The following is a 16638-nucleotide window of genomic DNA, read 5'->3' as shown; positions in this document are numbered from 1 at the left end:
GGTGCTGGATAAGTAATTTTTTGTGATAGGCTGTAACTTCAAATACAAACTTTGACGCAATTCCGTTGAATAATGTCGCTAATATCATCAAAATACAAAGACGTTGACATGCATAGACAATTTTCCGTCACAGGTTGTAATATCTCGGGTGATATACTAAAACGTACACCTATATAGACAATTCTCTTCCAGAGTTCCCAAGTACTCAGAGGGAACTCCTTGTGTGAATTTTCAGACCATTCCATTGATAAATGTGGCTAAACCATAAAAATGTCGAATATTTGGGGAGAGGAGGGCATTGTATAGGGGCTACGCGATATCGTGGACCTATAAAGAAAGTTCTCTTTAGGGGGTAAAGTTCTCACAGAGAACTCCTTGTGTAGAATTTCAAACAACGCCATTAAAAATGTAGCTAAAATCATCAAAATACCGAATGTCAGGAGGTACAGTTATGTGGGGAATACACGATTTCGTGGACCTATATGGACAATTCGCTTTCAAGCGTAAGGTACTCACAGAGAACTCTTTGTGTACATTTTAATCCAATTCTATTGAAAAATGTTGCTAAAATCTTCAAAATACCCAATATCCCGGGCAGCATTGTATGGGGGCTATACGATATCGCGGACCAATCCATCTTAGAACTTGACCTGCCTGCAGACAAAACACAGATCGGTGCAAAAAAAAATATCTTCCTTTCTTTATTCGTTTTGACTCTATCGTGATTACAATGGACGGACTGGGCTAAAGAATTTGGTCTTAGAATTTTACGCTGATCAAGAATATATATATTTTGTTGCGTCTGAAATGATTATTTCGATGAGTTACAAATGGAATGGCAAACTTAATATACCATCCATACTATGTATGGTGGAGGTTATGAAAAACTTTGAAAAGAAAGGTCCATATCGGTCCATGTTGTGGTACACGGAATTTTTTCTTAGTTATTATTTCTGAAGAGTTGTGCAGTATTTAAGGCAACAAGGCGAAAAACGCATTCATTTCGGTCCCTGATTCTGAGATTCTGATAATTGCAGCTTAATCAAATTCACAAAACTCTCATTAACTCAAAGAGAGGCATAACTCAACAAAATGTTAAAATAAGTTAACAATTTCTATTTTTTCTATATTTTCTTTCTCTCAAGTTTTCACTAATGAGGTTAATGCTTGATATTTTTTTTTTAACAAATCTATACACTACTGTTTTTCTTTTTTTATTAAAATCTATGTGACAGTATTTCTGAAAGAGACTGACGTCCATCCATTTTTTAAACAATTTCATATTTGTTGTTTCTTTGGAAAACACTTAATAAAAATGTGATAAATAAAAACCTTGTAAAAACTAAATTCATTTCCATTAAGGATTATATTTGTTATTAAAACATACTACTACTTTGTGTTCCTTAATTGGCCATTACTGGATGGGATGGAAGATATATTTTCCATGTAACAGCAGCCTAAGCCTTGAGGCTTAAAGAAATGAGCTTTCTTTCTGCCTCCCTCTCTCTCTCTCTCTCTCTCTCTCTCTCTCTCTGTTTCTCTGTCGAAAATTAACATTACATTGAGGTTTTGTTGCATATTTTGCAATTTTCTGTTTTTTTTCTTTCGTTCGTTTAACTAAGGCATGATGTTGTAGACTTGTGTTTGTACAACAACAACAACAACAACTACAGCAACAATTATAAATAACATTTAGAAAATGCTTCTGCTTCCGAGAGAGTATGTAAATATTTGGCATAACAACAGAAATCTTTCATTGACAGTACCTTCCACTTCTACTTGGGATTCTTCTTCTTCTTCAGCTGCTGCTTCTGCATCTTCAACATTCATCGACAGGGTACTTCACTCAAAGTAACATCCTTGAATATCATCACACTCTGGGCTAAGCTTGGCATAGATATTTTCAAAGGAGAAACTTTTCGTTTTTCGGGGGAATTTGTTGTTACCGTTTGCCATCCTACTCCGCCTCGACCCTTGCTGTTGTTGTAGGCATCATCAACAGTTGGGAAAACTCAGCTGCACAGAGAGGCAGAGTGAGAGACAGAACAACAGCAACGGCACCAGGCACAATATATGAAGTTTTCAACAACAACACCAGCAAATGATTGAAATTTAGATTTAGCAGGAAAATTTGTTAACAATTTCGCATAGTATTTTGTTAACGTTAGTCTAAAACAAAAGAAAAGAAAAAAAAAACAAAAATAATGGTACAACAACGCCTGCCAGAGGTGAGGTTAGATGTGTATATTTTCTTTTTTTTTTTGTACTCATGTATGTGTGTTTGTCGTTCACCAAAGCGGTAAGGGTGTCGAAAATCTTCATTAAAATGTTGCACACAAAGGCGGTTTCCATGTGAAAAGTCTTTTATTTTGCCCATCAAGAGTATGGGATGTAAATTATGGTTTTAATATTAAGTGGTGGTGGATTACATGTTTTCATAGTTGCACAATGGTTTAAAAAAAAGGAAAAAATTATAACGCTAAAAATAATATAATAATAAAAAAAAACAGACATAAATTAGAAAGTCTTTTTGAAATTATTTGCACTTTTTTGTGCTGGTAGGACGTCTTTCCATCTGAGGCTGTTAAAAGCGTTTTTAACATCGAGAGTTGCTAGGACTATCGGCGGCCTGCTATGGTGGTTCCTTAGCTTTGCTGCTTTCTAGGCTTCGGTGACCTCTCCGAGGGCTTCAACCGTAGACCTGCCAGGCCTAAAGCCATGCTGCCTGTTTGACATACCTCTTTTTTCCTCAATGATCCTTTGCAGTGTTAAGCTCCTCAAGAAGTTTACCCCACAGAATCGAACATACGAGAGTCTTTCGGATTTATTTTCTTTGGGTGTACATAAACAGGTCCTTAATTCCGATTTTATTAGTTTAGCTTACCTATTCATTTAGGAATTTCACAAAGCCTTGTGCAGTATTTAGGACACAGGACCAAAAAGGCCGATATCTTTAATATGGCATTTAAAGATAAAAACAAAAAAATCTCAAAACAAATCTTGGAAGTATTTTAGTTTCACGAAAAAAAAAACGGGGGCTAGACCCAAATTTTGCAACGACCATGGTTTAACGTTGGTCGAAATATTAGCGAATATTATTTTTTTTTAATATTTAATTGTAATTATTAATATTATTGAAAATGTCAACCACTTGTTGGAAAAGTACTATAAGAAATGAACTGACATTGTCTATTTTCAATGCCCAATTTTTGTAAATATGCAATACCTGGATCATAGTAGGTACTTATTTAATAATAAATAAAAAAAATAGATTTTGTGGACTTTGCCCATTGTATGAACATCGTCGAATAAAATATATTCGTGCCTTTTGATCCTTCCACCTGATTCCATCCATATCTCCGCACTCTGCCCAACATCACTTCATACCCCTGTACACATAATGGCAGGCATTTTTTGGCGCTTATCCTTATTTAGCCATACCATAGCCAGCACATCGTAGATTTTCACATGAAAATTATTTTGAATATTTATGTGCGTTTATGTGCACTCCAATAAATAAATTTCAATTTTCATTAAATCTAAATTTTCATTAAATTGAAACATAAATCGTTTTAAGAACAAAGCCGAAAAGGCAACAACAGCAACACAGCTCAGCCCATATCCTGATTAAAGATAGATATTTTACTGCTTATTTAAGACAGCGATGAGCAACTGGTCTGCTGGTCTCTGGGTATTGTAAACAATTTTAAATAAATTTCAAGCAACATCGGCTGTTCTTTTTTCTTTCCTAGTAAAAAATTGAATAAAAGCTCTAACCGAGAAAAGGGCCATGAATACAAACTGTTATGGCGGTCCAAGTATGACTTCGGGGGATCAGAAATGGTAGTGAAACGAACAAGGCTATATAATGTCCAATGGAGCATAAAAAGAACCCAACACACACCCACACAGAGATGGGCGGACGGACGGACGGACGGAGAGATGTGAATATCTAGATTAATGCTCGAAACAGCCCACATGAAAAGAGCATCCTTAAATGGTTTCAAGTGGTTACCTACAGATAGATAATAACATAATTGGATACCACTTGAGCATTATGATGGTAGGCACAGCTCCTAACCCATGCCGCCTGCAGCCGACTAGGCTAAACGGCCGATACAGCCAACCGACACCCCAAAAAGGGCATTGGGGATTGAAACAAATGTGTGGAAGAAGACACAAAAAAAGAAGGAAAACTTTATTTCGACCATAATAAGTTTTCGAATAAAATAAAATGTAATAACAAGAAATTGTGGAGCTTTGTTTTGTTCGCCGGTTGTTATGGTTTCAAATTTGAGAAAATATTCAAAAGAGGTATCCTTTTTTTCTTTCGGTACGCAATCCAACTTTTCCCATGTGTAGGTGGCAAGCGACCATTCTACATTCTACCAAAAAAAGGGAAACAAACACCAATTTGGTTTTTGTATTTTTCATAAGATTTCATATTCAAGAAAGAAAAATGAAATTGTTGTCGTTCGTATTTTCCTTTTTTTCCAAGTTCTTCAAATGGTTTGTCGGTTACCCTTAAAAGTTTTATGGTTATTTTATGAACACAAAAAAAAAAAAATAATAATAATTGGTGCCCAACAAATCTTGTCGAAGAGCAACAACAAGAGCAACATCAGTCGTACAACAACTAAACCGGATTCGAGCAAATCACCACCACTCTATATTTCTGCACATTCATGCGTCATGGTGCCTGGCCGGAGCAAAGAAAAAAGGATACATGAGATAACATAACAATAACATGTTTTGTTGACCCATTCTTTGTGGCCGGCCCATAAATCATTTCGCATTGCCACAAATCTAGTTTCGAAATACTCTAGACCTCAATATTCAACTCTATTTTGTTGGATACCGAAAAAAAGAAGAAGAATAAAAAACGAACATGTCTTCAAGGGATAAAGTAAAAGCAAAGAAATATTTAATACTGGGATATGCTCCTACTTTGCTTATACATTAGATGTATTATGGATTATTTATGAGATGAGGATGATGAATATCCTGGGTTGGCTAGGGTCACAACGTGTTTGTGCCTGTTTTGCTTTCATCTTAAGTACTTTCGATTAAAATGAAAGCAGCAATTACTAACCACTGGGTGGGCATTGAGATAAATTAAATCCTAAGCAAAGTTTTTTATACCCTCCACCATAGTATGGAGGGTATATTAAGTTTGTCATTCCGTTTGTAACACCTCGAAAAATGTTTTTAGACCCCACAAAGTATAAAATTCTATGTATATTTAGCGATGTCCGTCCGTCTGTGGAAATCACCCTAGCTTCTGAACAAAGTGAAATAGGTTGATAAAATTTTACTCAAACGTGTATTATGTCTGCAGGACTGTTGGTATTGCAAATGGGTGATGTAGATCCACGTTTTGGTATAGCCCCCATATAACGGTACATCTCTTTTTTTCAGTATTTTGCTGATTTAAGTGATATTATCCACCGGAAATGTTTCAAATTTGGTATTTAAAGTTCGCAATGGGCACTACAGCCTATGTTAGAAAATTGTCTGTGCAGGTCCACATTTTGGTATAGCCAATATATAATGATAGTCGATATTTTTAAGATTTTAGGAGAATTTTTAATGCACTTTTATTTTTGAAAGTCTCAAATTCGTTCGAAATGGCCGAACTTACAGTTTTGTTACTTGTTAATTTATGGAAAGTGAAGAAGAGAGTTTCTTTGTGGAAAAAACTTAAATAAAACAAAACAAGTCCCCTTTCGCACGTAACAAATATTATTGTGTCACAGTTTGAACAACATCGGATGCTCACTTCGTTTTCTATAAGGTACATAATTTTTTTAAGGTTAAACGTGGAAGTTGTTCAACATACCCTATTTTCACACTAAATATTCTATGGACAAATAAATTGAGCTCTGCGAAGTTGAGAGTCATTTATGTGTAAAATGTTGGCCTTTTGCGGGGTAGGACTCAGAAGTATTGGAAAAATTTTTAGAATTTGCAATGTTTGAGAAAAATCATGAGAAAATCAGGGTTGGGAGTTGTGTTATACATTTTGATGGCCGATCATGATGTTGTGATTGAAAATACTCACAGAGTAGTATAATCGATTCCAGAAGCAAACTTTGAGCAAAATATCAATATATACCAAAACATGCAGACACATTCTACTGCAGGGACAAAGGAAGAAATCTGGTAACAGATATAGATATCAGGCTAAAATTATGGAAAACGTACTTTTTCAAGTTAGTGGCATTCGGTGTAGAGCTCACGCAGATTCCAGAGAACCAATTTTAGGGCAAAATTGGATGAAGACAGCCCTAAGTCGGCAGAGGAATTATGATTCAGGATGGGCTATGATGCTATGCAGCAGCCAGTTAGCACCATATGAAAGGCGTATCCAGGTCCGTTATGATAAATTCCGAATTTAAGTAGCAAAAATACAAACCACAAATTTAACATAGAAGATAACAGATCTATGTTAACGTTAACAGATCTAGTCATTTTTTTTACATAAAATTACTAATTTTACTGAGGTCTTCTGCAATAGCCTTAACATTAGCAATGCCTACAAACTCAGCAACGACAGTGGCGTATTCCACGAAGAAATCTTTGTGAATAAAAAGCTATAGATCTATTGGCAAATGGGACAGTAAAGTTTACGGTCCGGTGACTATAAACGTCAATAGTCAGGCGGCACTAAAGGCGCTACATTTATTTACCACTAAATCCGTGGCAGTTTTGGGGTGTAGGGACTCTTTGAAAAAAATATTTTGTCGTCCATTAAGCTCTGTTGGTTTCAAGGTCATTGCAATATTCCAGGTAATGAAGTAGGAGATGAGTTGACAAGACGATGATCCGAATCTATTAACATTGAAGTCGAGAACTCGGTTAGACCACCTTTGTGCAACTTCTTCCGTGCGATACATGAACATTACATCGGGAGATTTCAACAAACTGTCCAGATGAAAGGGGATGTAATGTCTCTAGGGGATCATGGCCTATAATCTCTGGGATGAGAACACAATCGTTCATCTCAAACCGGACCTAAAACTTGTGGTGAGTATCATCACAAGTCACTGTAGCATAAAGGCCATCACTTCTAGGTAAAGTGGCTATAATACCGATTACTATAGGCTGTGCCAAGATGTGGAGGAAACCGAGACACTGCCACTGTCCACCTCTCATCAATTTGAGATAACTCTTCAGTTATCCAGAAGATTCAAGTGGCTAAAAACGACACGATAAATTCTTATTCGTGGATTATAATTGGTTATTATTTTTCCAATCTGTTTTTTCTTTTTTCCTTTTCTTCTTCTTGGAGAACAATGGACCTTCAAGTCTCCGAGTTTCATAATCCTAATCTTGACCATATTTTTATCTCCAAATTTGTACTCCTCTATTAAATTATGTAATAATTTCAAAACCTAAAATTGTTTATATTCAATTAAAATAAAATTAATTTAAATAAATGAAAACTATTAAACTTTGCCAAGCAATTAATGTATTCCATATTCGACAGAGAAGTTCAAACCTAAATTTAACCCAATTGAAAAGGTCAAACAGAAAAAAAAAACGCAACGCTCTTTAATGTCGTTAGGCCATATTTATAGCTTTGACCTGATAAAATATTTCAAATTGACCCTTTAATCCTCTTTTCAGTGTCGCAGTATTATAAAATTAAAGCGTGTAATTTCTGTTCTGCTCATTCGCCCCAAAGCAGTGCCACCGCCATTTACCGCCCAACCCCATATCCCAAAGTCAAACATTTAAAATTTGGGACAATCCTCTCAATTTAGTGTTTGGTTCGTTTCTGTTTTTTTATTTTTAGTCGGCATTAATCCTTTTTGACACTCAACTACCCCGGCAGCAAAAAAAGCTACGAAGGAAAGGCACTAGGATTTGTGTGACAATTCGTGTTAATATCACAACAAAATCTCTTGCAGCAATTATCCTTTTCTTAGATACATCTACCATAAACTAAAGCTACTAACAAGTTAAAATCGTCGAGTGTGTGTGGGTGTGTGTGCTGGGGTCTGGAAATGCCTCCCAAGTGGGCTAATTTACAGTTGTCTGCCTTGGACGGTAATCGGAGTTGTCGTCCTCGGGTAGCCTTGTATTGTTTTTAATAATTTTATAAACCTTTGGCTAAATTAGCATTCTGTTGAGGGGAGGGTGGTGGTGCTGGCGGTGGGCGGGTTGGTTCTAGGCAGTGGATTATTTATTTGCTTTCACACATAACACGTTCTTGTCCTCGGCGACATTATCCTGCGCAGACCATGAATTTGACATGCTGTGTGAGTGAGTGAGTGATTTTTATGTTGGAGAGGACACGTGCTATGTGTGTACGAATGTTCGTTGTTGTTTGAAGTTCGATGTAATAAAAGAAACCAGCATTTTAATGACCTTTTAATAAGGGTTGTCACTGGAGTGCTGCTGCGACATTGGTGTTTTTGTTATTCTTGTTCTTGTGGTGTTCCGAGTAATGACTGTTTTCGAATGACATTGTTGTTGTTCTTGTTGTTTTTTGTTGGTTACTTGAATGGGTGAGAAGGGTTAATTTGCATAAGTAAACAAATCCATATGTGGTTTTGCCCAGGAATTTACTGCCGAGCCTTAGGCGGAATTAACAACCACTTACAGACACGGGCAGACAGACGACCATTGGGGGTTGGCATGCCAGAGGCGTTAATCAATTTCCCTATTTACAAAGGCTGTTTATTAAACAGATTTCAAATTAATTAGAGTTGGGAATATTTTATTTCCTCTTTGGTTGGGGAATTTGTTTGTTTTTTTTTTTTTTTTTTTTTTTTTGAGAAATAACTGTCTTTTTGTAAATATGCACTAATCCGTTTAGTGTTTGTCAACGCCATTTAGTGTGACCTTGCGATGAAGGTGGGTTGGGTGTGTATGGACAACCTGTTGCATTGAATATACCTTTTTAGAGTAGATTTTCTGCAATTTCATTGTGATTTTGAAAATAAAAAGTAGAAAAAGAAAAACATAAAAAATATTGTGTAGTGTAGTCCATGTTGTGCTTCTTAATAAAATGTAAAAGTAATTCCCTTTTCGAATTCATGTTACATCCGTGCCAGGTTATCTCTCAAATTTCCTAAACTTGTAATAATTTACATAAAACATTGCCAAAATTGCTTTATTCGATACTATTTAATCATACACTTCTGTCGAATGGTTATGGGCAAGTCTAAAGTTTATCCCATTTGGCAGCTGAATCAAATTTTCTCATTTACCTAATTTTCATCATGTTGTTGGCTGGCTGGCTGGTTGGCACAGCTGTTGCCTATCGAATATTCATTACATCCTGCTCCTTGATGTCGCTGCTGACGATGATGTTGTAATCACATAAAAACTGCTAAAATTACGATTAGATTTTTCAAAATTTCCATTAATAATGGCATATTTTGTCATAGGCTAAACGTTGATGTTATTTGTTTCATATTGGAATATGATAATCGAAAGCTTCAGCTGATATAAAATAAAGTCGTTAATTCAATATTTTGCCAAAATTATGGAGAAACAATTTCAATAAAAGTGATGTGAAATTTTGTAACTCCCTTGCGTTAGGATGTTAAATTAAAACAACATAAATTTCGTTGAGTAGAAAATTTATGATAATGGAATTATTTTTGATTACATTTTGGGACAGGTATCGGAAAATGTGTGCTGTGCGTTAGATAATATCTTTTGCAATATTTAGCTGTGTTATTTTGATGGTTGTTGGAATTTTATGAAAAAAATAAATAAATTGTTGGAAGATGAAATGGAACATGGATGGTCAAGGTTTTGTAGATATATCAGGGGATGCTGGAAGAAATTAGATAGACATGAATTACTATGAAGTTGGCGCCCTAGTAAAGCTTTCCGATATGTATAAAATACACAGCAAACTTACATGATTTATTAGCCGATTAACCCACTAAAAGGTAATGTAAACAAACTACCATCGGCAGTAGCAAAGAGGTGACAATAATGGATTATTTTCTAAAAAAAAAAAAAATACAAAATAAAAGGGCTTACCTTCCTCATGACCAAGTAATGAATAGCGTCGGTTCAGTATGTACGTCCAACTACAAACCCGAGGTTTGTGAGATCGAGATTCGTCGTTGACAATCTAAGAAGCATATAAAAAATTCGATGAGTTGTTTATATATTTAGCTTTTTTGGCACCATTAACTACTTACAAAAGTACATACTAAGTGCTTACCAAAATTGGTGGATTTTTGGAGCCAACAAATAAATTAAAACCGACCATGTGCTACCCTACCCCTAAGGTCCAACCTCATTTGTTCTATACTCATGCTAGACCCAACTAAGTATATATTCTTGATCAGCGTAAAAATCTAAGTCGATTTAGCGATGTCTGTCTTCCTGTCTGCAGTAATCACGCTATCTTTGGAACGAATAGAGACGAAAGGCTAAAATTTTGCACATGTATGTGTATTTTTCCAGTAGGCAGGTTAAGTTCGAAAATGGGCCCACGGTGCACGTTTTCGTATAGCCCTCATATAACGGTACCTCCCGATATTCTGTATTTTGAAGATTTAAGAGACATTATTGACTGGAATTGTTTCAAATTTCGTACTTAAAGATCTTGGCTTCTACAGCCTTTGGCAAAAATTACTTATGCAGGTCCACGTTTTCATACAGCCCCCATATAACGGTACCTCCTCATATTCGGTATTTTGAAGATTTTAGAGACATTATTGACCGGAATTATTTCAAATTTCGCATTTTAAGTTCGGAATTGGTTCTACAGCCTTTGGCAGAAAACTACTCACTCAGATCCTCGTCTTCGTATAGCCCCCATTTAAGCATTGTTTGTCGACGGATTTTTTTTTAATTTTTCAATTTCCTTCAAAATTTTGAAGGGTATTAAAATTTCGGCACGGCCAATGTTAGTTGCTTTTTTACTTGCCATACAGTTGTATAAAAATATTTTTTTTGTTTTTGACCGAAGACATTGGTTCTATATTTTCGACCTCTGTTATGCTGATAGGTATAGGTCCATTTTACCCGCTAAATATTTTCCGATGGGCATCTAAAATTCTAGGCTTCTGTCCTGTGCTAAATTTTACCTTATACGAAATTTTGTGTCTATTGGTCTTCAATTGGGACCTGTAGAGGGTCTGTAAAATCAGCAATTCATTGTTACTCATAAAAGTTTTGCGAACATCTTCAAAAACAATAGCCTTTTATTTCGGGACTAACCCAAGCCCAATGAGGATAGGGCGATACTTGCAACCTGTGTAACAACACATGGTGTTATAGGGTGTAAACATACGGCAATTACAAAACCAGGGAATTTTTCTGTATTTGGTCGATTTTAACCCCTAAGTACTTTGCGATCATCCTCAAAAACAACAAATCTTCTGACTCTAACTACAACTGCCATAATTGCGATCTGTAGCGTGATTACAAATTAATCTGGACGGACGGACACACATAGCTAGATCAACTCAGCTTGGCGAGATGGGAAGTATAATATATTACATCGTGGGCCTAGGAACAATATTTCGCGGTGTTACAATAATTTTGGTCAAATCAAACATACCATTCCCTCAACACAGAGTGTTGTAGGGTATAAAAACAGTCGTTCTATTTTTGTAACACTATGGGGTTGAATTTGTGTGTATTTTTACATTGAGGAGCGGATCAAATGAGAGTTCTCAGGCAGAACATTCAAAATTGATTATCTGAAGAACTAGCGTTCGAGTCGAATCGCTCGAAACAGAGTGAGAGTTTGCTCCAAGGGTGAAATCTGCTCGTTTTCGAGTGAACTTTGACCCCACTCTAAAACGAGCAAAAGCATGATCGCTTTTTTCGAGTTTTGCTCATTTTGTTTTTCTACTCCCAGGAGTGCTCCCGCTCGACTTCGAGTGAGTTTAACTTTTTAATCAAATTCGAGCGAGTTTTTCGGCTTGTGTCTTCGCTGACTCAATTTACATTTAATCTTCGCAGGCATGAAATATGTCTTTTTACAAGTCGATGCAGGATAGGGTTCTTGTATATAATGAAACATCAGAGTAACTTTTGCACGGGGTCGACCTTTATACGTCATCTGAATAAAAAATATTATCTCATTTTATTTACATATCATAATTCAAGAGTAGAATTGCAACTGTTCGTTTTAATTAAATTCTATTTTTCATACGAAAAACTAATGGCAAACTTTTCTGGTCTTATGATCTGTTGACAAACCAATTAATTACTTTAAGTCACATAAAAGTGAACTTACGTGGAATCACTTACATCCATATCCTGCGAATAATGTCCTCTGAGTCATGGCGAACATCTAGTACTAGTTAATTTGATGTAAAATCTAAACAAGAAAACACCTACAAAAAAATCATAAAAAAGCGACTTTTCTACTCTCGCTCACAACTCAAGGAATTGAATCAACATGACATCATGTTAATTTTTTATGATCTGCTTGTTTTTTATTTATTTTTTTTTTAACTTAGGGCATTTTTATAACCATACATACCTATGGATGTAGTTGACTTTCTTCTTCGTATATACTTACATAGCTATTTGTGTATGGACATGTTCTTTTAACAATTTTAATGCTGCAATGCTGGCTGGCTGGCTGAGGTCGTAAAAAAGTAACAAAAAAGGCACAAGACCTCCTATGGATGGTGTCCATGTGTGGTAGTTATTGTATTCCAGTGATTACATGACTCTTGTTGTTGTTGATGTTGTCCTCCTTTGGAAAAGTCACTCTCTTGTTGTTTTCACCGAAACGGAGCGAAACGAACGACATACAATATGACCCCGCCAGTCAGTATATGGCTGTCATACAACACATAACAATAGTTGTATACAACAGAGTTACATGTAACTATGTATGAGTGTGTGCGTGTGTGTTTGAGTAGTACACAATCACACATACATATGTATATTTTATTATCTATGAATAAAAATAACAATAACAATAAAACAAATAAATAAGTAAACAAATGAGTTCAACAAAGTTGAGAAACGAAAAAAAAACTAAAGCAATAATATTGTGGGATGGCCTGTAAAGTGGGTATGAAGGAGGAATAATAATAGGCCATTTGTTTACTCTGTTGTTGTTTCTATTTCTGTATGACGATCCATAAAAAATGGAAAATTTAATTTAAGAAAAACAATCTGCATTTCATTTAATTTTCCACAATAAATGTCAAATGTATGGCATTCATGTCGCTAATGGACACGACTGGCTTTTTTCCGATTTTGACTTTTATTTTAATGTCATTCCATAAATGTATTTTATTTAACGGTGTGTTTTTTTTCGTTACAGGTGGGCACACAGACACACAAAAATCTGTATTTCAATTATTGATTTCAACAATTTGAACAAATAAACAACTACATTACACATATATATACAGAGAGATATTTTGGTAAGTTTAATATCTGATTGATGGTGACAACTGTTGAGATTTGCACATTGGGTGGAAGTGGAATAAAATATGGCAATTTTTTTTCTGCTAATTATTATACAATTAAATTGATAAAATAAAAATTACAAGTGATCAGGGAAAGAAAACATATGTTAAGCTAGCCGAGAATGCAGCCTGAAATGAGTGAAACTTTAACTGAGGTCTTCTGAAATAGAGTAAATCTAAATCCGAATTCAAAATTCCATGTCAAAATACAGTTATTTTTTAATTTTTTTTAATTAATTAATTTTAGTCGCCGATATCCAAAATAAATATGGGATCTTATAGCCAACATATGAAAACTAGGATAGCATGACAATTTACATGAAAATCAAGTTGAGAGTCAAGATGAGGTTATGTCTTGCCCCTTTACAGGCCCATTTCGGTTTAATCCAAAAAAAAAACAAATTTTTAACTTTTCTGAACAATCAGTATACTCTTAGCCATATGGCTATTACAGTCCAAACTTTCCTAATAGCAATAAGGACCAAATACATTTCGGGACAGTTAAAATTGATCTAGGAGTGTCCGTTTTATTCCATATATATGGATCAAACGTAGCCCGAGTTCAGAGATGGGCACTATCGGCCCACTTCTTCTGGTACCTCCTCCAATAATTTCAAATAAATAATTAACCTCTTAAAACTAGAAGGGATTATCTAATTTTATGCAAACCTTTCAATCCTAATATTCTTATAAATGGTACATCAGGTGCGAAAATGGACAATATCGGACCACTCCATCAAGTACATGCCCCACAAAGGGTTAACATTTTTGTTAATTATAACTCTTATAAAATGTAAAATAAGAGCCCGATTGTCTTCAAATTTCGGACATCTCAATATTTCTACCAACACAAAATTTGGTATAAAGAACGGACAGAACAGCCCACTCCTTCTGGTACCTCCAGCCCACTCCTTCTGGTCAACATTTTAAATAACCATGAAGGTCATAAATCGCGACATAAACAACCGATTATTTTCATTCTTGACACATCTCAGTATTTCTATCAACACAGATGTAAAGATCAAATATATCGGACTCTTCCTGTTGGTACCTCCCCCACAACGGGCAACATTTTTGAATAATTGTACCTCTTACCAAATGTGAAATAATTATTCGATTCTCATTATCCTAATATTTCCATAGACAATATACATAGTGAGATAAAAAACTGTAACAAAGTCAAACGCCATAATTTTTACTTTTTTAAATTTTATTGAATAAAAGCACAAAACTTCGGAAATAGCACCAAAATTTAGAATAAGTTTAGATTTCTTCAAATTAGTCAGCTTTAGCACGAATTATGGGCTTCAAACGCCAATGAAACCGTCACATGCTGCCCGAATGTTGCTCTGCGGCATTTTGACCCTTTTCGGCGAAGCGCTTGCTTGAGGTGATCGACACTTTGGTATTTTGAATAACCAACCTTGCTTTCCAAAATGCTCCAGACACAATAGTCCAACGGATTTGTATCTGGAGATTTTGGTGGCCATTGTGCGCTGGAAGCGAGAAACCTCATTTTGTAACCATTTTTGGGTGGCGCGTGCTGAGTTCTAAGGGAATATAAAAAGTCTGGGGCCAAAATGTTTGCGTGTCCGAGGCTTTAATACACCCGCCAGAATATTTTCGCGATAATATTCGGCATTCATTCTGATGCTACGGTCGATTAATACGAGCGGAGAGCGACCATCGGCTGTTACGGCGTCCACCATCACCATGGCGGGCACTTGAGTTCTGGTGGCCAAACGAAAGTGCACATTTTAAACTGACCTCTTTGGCAAGTAAACACGATCATTTTGTTTGTTTACAAACTGCAGGACAACGAATGTTTTCTCATCGGATAGAACCAAATTCGGCAGTTCACCACTTTCGGCCAAGCGAAGCAACTCTTTAGCTCTTCTGAGTCTATTTTCTTTTTGTTGCGGTTCTTGCACTTCTTGGAATTTCAAAGGCTTTACCCCGAGCTCATTTTTCAATATTTGCCGAATGGAATATTGCAATATGTTAAGTTCACTAGCCATTTTTCGACCACAGCAAAGCTGGTTTCCATAAAGTCGCTTCCTTACTTTTCGAACCATCTCTGCTTTTTGTGACGAATATACTTCCCATCTTGCCATTTTTCGAAGATTTTTGTCTTGTAGAATAAAAAACTCCTAATTTTGTCCATTGTGGATCGCAAATATTTCCTTAACAGAGACACATTTTTCAGTATACAAAACTCAAGTTTGATAGAATTTTTTGATGCATTCGTAAAAGTTTGCATTCACCCATCCCATAAAAAATTGTATTCTACATAAATCTTCTAATATTTAAATATGTGTGTTAATTTATTTATCCACATTGATATACATATAAATGTGCTATAATTCAAATTTTTATTAAATTATTTTCAAATTTACTAATTAAATTCCTATAATAGATGCAAATCGATTACATTTATAGTCCATTGAAAAATTACCACTCAAAATAAACACATCTTTAAATAAATTTCCAAACTATTATTGCTGATTAATAGCCTCTCCGGTTGTTCTATGTTCTCTCCCGGGAGTATCATTTCTAATGCCATTTGATTTATCGATTCGAACACAAATACCACATTCCGTTCCAAAGCAAGTTGTATTATTAAATGGTATCAGAACAGCGAATTTGGCATTAAATTAATGAACTGAAAGTTGTTTGGCTGCAGTCATGGCGGATTTTCTGCAAAGTTTGCCTCAACAGGGCGATTATTGAATTTAATGACTTTCGCCCGGGTCCCCAGGCATTGGATAACAATAATTAGAATTTTAATTTCAATTTCCATTTCGTTGTCGCTATCGATGCGAAAAGCATTCAATGCATGCTGCAACAACACAACATGCCATGGCCACCAATATCGGTGTTGTTGTTGCCGGCGCCATCGTCATCAGGTGGTGCATTCTAAATTCGGATTGAGTACACAAAATACATATCTGAAAATACATTTGATGGGATGTCGAAGGAGAGAGGTGAATGGCAAAAAAAAAAAAAAAATGATGTCAAATTCGACAAATTTGTTTGTACAACAATATTAATTTCAATAGAATTGCACAATTTGCTGGGCACATTCATTATACATCCGCATCGATCCGATGGCCCAAATATTGGATGGCCGTTTGTTATTTGATATCGTATATTATATTAAAACACACAAACGTACACACACACACACTCGATCATTTATATCACATGGATGACCTTAATT

At 35.5% G+C, this 16638-nt stretch overlaps 1 protein-coding gene across 9 annotated transcripts in view; it reads left to right on the top strand.

Annotated features, from left to right (window-relative positions):
* The window catches only part of LOC101888725 (uncharacterized), a 289691-nt gene that overhangs the window by 93102 nt on the left and 179951 nt on the right, over nucleotides 1–16638 (top strand). For 4 of the 9 annotated variants that reach the window (XM_059123018.1, XM_059123020.1, XM_059123014.1 and 1 more), the window contains exon 2: nucleotides 13271–13373. The exons of the other annotated variants lie outside the window; for them this stretch is intronic. The gene's annotated coding sequence lies outside the window, so the exon portion shown is untranslated. The remainder of the gene's footprint in view (nucleotides 1–13270; nucleotides 13374–16638) is intronic. 9 annotated transcript variants of the gene reach the window in all.

The sequence above is a fragment of the Musca domestica genome, unplaced genomic scaffold (assembly GCF_030504385.1).
Source record: "Musca domestica strain aabys unplaced genomic scaffold, Musca_domestica.polishedcontigs.V.1.1 22, whole genome shotgun sequence".
NCBI lineage: Eukaryota > Metazoa > Arthropoda > Insecta > Diptera > Muscidae > Musca > Musca domestica.
Note: the sequence above shows the minus strand (reverse complement) of the source record. Positions and strands in the feature narration are given on the sequence as shown.